General features: G+C 39.5%; 1 non-coding gene across 1 annotated transcript; it reads right to left on the bottom strand.

Annotated features, from left to right (window-relative positions):
* Positions 1–2543: 2543 nt before the first annotated feature.
* On the bottom strand, positions 2544–2617 carry trnat-agu (transfer RNA threonine (anticodon AGU)). The gene has a single exon. It is a non-coding gene; the product is annotated as a tRNA-Thr (tRNA).
* Between the last annotated feature and the right edge of the window lie 880 nt (positions 2618–3497).

Genomic DNA, 3497 nt, shown 5'->3' with positions numbered 1-3497 from the left:
CTTAGGTGCTTGAAATACACCCTCTGAGGAGAAATGATGACTGTGGATTTGTATATATTTTGCCTGTGATGGAGGACAAAGCTTGGGTGACACCTGACCAAGTGATTCAGACTCTGAATCTTTATGTTGACAACAGGGGGAGGTATCACTTCACAGAGCCAGTCCAGGCAGAGTAGATTTAGAACAAAAATGAGTCAGTTTGAAATGTCAACCAGTTTCTTACATTTATTGATATTTACTCAGAGTAATCTCATGTACAAACTCTGATTTAATAATAGTTCATTTTAAAAGTTTATTTAATAATTTAATTATAGTCACATTAATACAGTACAAGATTCATTATAATCCAAAATTACAATGCGTTCCTGAACTTTTGTTTTGTATAGTCATAGTTTTAATAGGGTCCCATTGAAAAAACAACAGTTTGACATTACTAATTACAGACTACTTGTTTAGAATCTGTTTGGAATACAACATATGATCTACTTTGCTTAATGATCCCTCAAATATTTAGTGCTGATATAATTTCTTAAGGCTGCTAATTTAACAGTCAAATGATTAGCCCTATATACAAATTCTCACTGTTTTGTCTTAATTCATATGCATTCATTTGTAAATGGATCCTGTTGCTGATCTTTTCTTTGAATATGAATCTAGAGTACCTGCAGTCATATTGGTTAGCATCAAAAATGCAATTCACTTTCTGACTTAAATAAATCGCTATAAAATGTTGCCATGTTTAAAGCCGTTTTCACATATGAAGTACGGACTATGTATGCAGAATCAGGTTTAGATTTTGTCCAAAGTTGCCCTTTCACACATGTGGCATACAACAGGAGACTGTCCGTGTAAGACACGTTCTCACCTACTTGAAATACTCCCTTTGGTTTAGGCGAGGGGTGGCACCTAGGTAGGGCGTGCAGCAGGCAGGACATGACGCAAAAAGTATGCTGTGTTTTGTTAAACATGTTGAAGATCGTGGACGAGGCTATGTAACTGCCTGATTTTCCTCACTCCCAGATTTTCCCCGGAATTACAAAGTCCGAAGTCCAGACTTTAATACACATGTGCAGTATCCGAAGCGTGTGCAAACTATATGATGTGATCCAGCAGTGCCAGATCTGTACTGCTCAGGTGCAAGCATTTTACGGCACAAAGAACACATATTGTTTTCACTGAGAGATGGAGTGTTAGCATATACTGATAATGTTATTGAAGTACTGTTTTTTTTCAAAGATTCTCTTAAGGCTTAGCATATTAGCTTAGCATAGTTCATTGTCCATAAGCTTAGCATATTAGCATAGCATTGCATAAACAATAGCATAGTTATGAAATATGACCTAATAAAATATTGTAAATCGGGAAGGGGACGCAGAAATATGATGTAATGTCATAAAACATCATGGAAATTGGGTAGTGCAGTAAACTATTATTGCGTGTTGCAGACCGGACTTCCGGATTTCATAATTCCGGGGAAAATCTGGGAGCGAGGAAAATCGGGCAGTTACAGGCTACCAACTTCTGTCTGATTTCAGCGTCAGCCCTTACCGGCAGACGTTGCCGAACCTCGTCATCTCTCCAGTTAGACATTTCGTTGGTGTCTTTGTGTAAATGACCCTTCTTCTTCACCCTCGGATGTTTGTATTCCTCCGGTTTCGCGCCAGTCGCATGTAAGAAATGGCATCAACGTGCCCACTTAATCGGATTATAATCGCACATGGACTCCATCAAATATACAACGGACTTTGTACTAGGGAGCTGGTAGAGTAAAGTCTGTTTAGGGTCCGATCCGACTGATTAGGACATTTGCATTCTCACATACAGGTCCTCCGGTTAGAGTCTAGATTATTTTAGGGTTGCAGTGCATGTGTGAAAGGGGCTTCAGAGTAGTTCCTTGTTTTAAAGATATGAACAAGATGTTTCTCCCATTTTCTGGCTGTCCCCTTCAGACCGGTCACATCCATAACGGAGAGATGTCACATCCATAACATTAGTTTTTCCGCACTACTGATGAATAGTAAATGAAAGTGTTTTCAGTATCATATCTGTTTTGTACATCAAAGCCTTCTGCATTATGGGGATATATTGTTTACTGAACCAGACATTTAAATTCACAAAGTTTCTAGAAGGTGAGTTGTCTCTTTAAAAGTAGAGTCCATTTCTATCACATCCATGATGTGAGCAAATTTCCCATAGCTCTGTCACCGCACACACACCTTGTGAACATTCCTTGTGCCTGGGGGGCATTTGGGCCTTGCCCAAGGGCACACCACTGTGGATGTCAGTCCTGGGAATTGTGCTGGAAACCCTTCGGTCACAAGCCCAGTTCTCTAACCGCTAGACCACATAACCCTGAAAATAAATATATGATATGCAGCTTAATGCATCAGTTATGCAACCATGACCTCTCAAAAGGAGAAACAGAGTATATTCATGTGGCAAGTTGGACACTTGTGAGGTTCAACAGCAGATCAAAACAAGTCAACCTCACACTAATAAATGGAACAGAAGAGAGTGAGAGTTGTTCTTTACAGATGGTAAAGAGGCACTGCTGGGATTTGAACCCAGGATCTCTTGTTTACTAGACAGGCGCTTTAACCAACTAAGCCACAGCGCCACATAAGCAACTGTCAGAGCCATAGTTGCTGGCTCCACTTGTGATTGCTCTGAAGTCTCATAGGTATGTTGCATTTGCTAATATATTCAGTTGATAGTGAGAGTATATCAGAGTATATCTCTCATATATAAGAATAAGTATGCACTAGATCCATATAACATGCTTCATTGGTTTGGATTGGGACTTTGCCCTTTGTGTGGCAGATACAAATTTCACCCTTGAAACATGTGTTGCCTTTTTAGTGGGCTGTTGGCTGAAAATCTGACTAAAAGTTGCAAAGGTATGTTTGAGAAATTAAGAATTGTCTTTAACAGAAGTTACACAGTCAGTTTACACCAGTTGTTTTAATGCTCCAGGACAGTGTTAAAGTGGCAGCATGCATTGGCTGGGAATGAGACCCAGGTTATCTGCATGGGAGGCGGCTATTCTACCGCTGAACCACCAATGCATGTTCAAGAAAAACATTTGTTGGCTGTGCATATATATTACAGTCATGCGCTGGGTAACGACAGGGATACGTTCTGAGAAATGCATTGTTAGGCAATTTCATCGTTTTGTGAACATCATGGAGTGGACTTACACAAACCTAGATGGTATAGCCTACTACGCATCTAGGCTATATGGTACAGCCTATTGCTCCTAGGCTACAAAACTGTGCGGAGACGCGGTAAACACGAGATGTATGAGGCTGCTGTCGGCATAACACGGTATACTGTTTTACAGTAAACTCTTTTTCATAAGTAGAAAGACAAACTCTCTAAAATAACAATAAAAAGTACAGTATAGTAAATACATAAACCAGTAACATAGTTGTTTATTATCATTATCAAGAATTATGTACTGTACATAATGGTACTTTTATACAACTGGCAGCACAGTA

This window comes from Chanos chanos, chromosome 1, assembly GCF_902362185.1.
Source record: "Chanos chanos chromosome 1, fChaCha1.1, whole genome shotgun sequence".
Taxonomy (NCBI): domain Eukaryota; kingdom Metazoa; phylum Chordata; class Actinopteri; order Gonorynchiformes; family Chanidae; genus Chanos; species Chanos chanos.
Note: the sequence above shows the minus strand (reverse complement) of the source record. Positions and strands in the feature narration are given on the sequence as shown.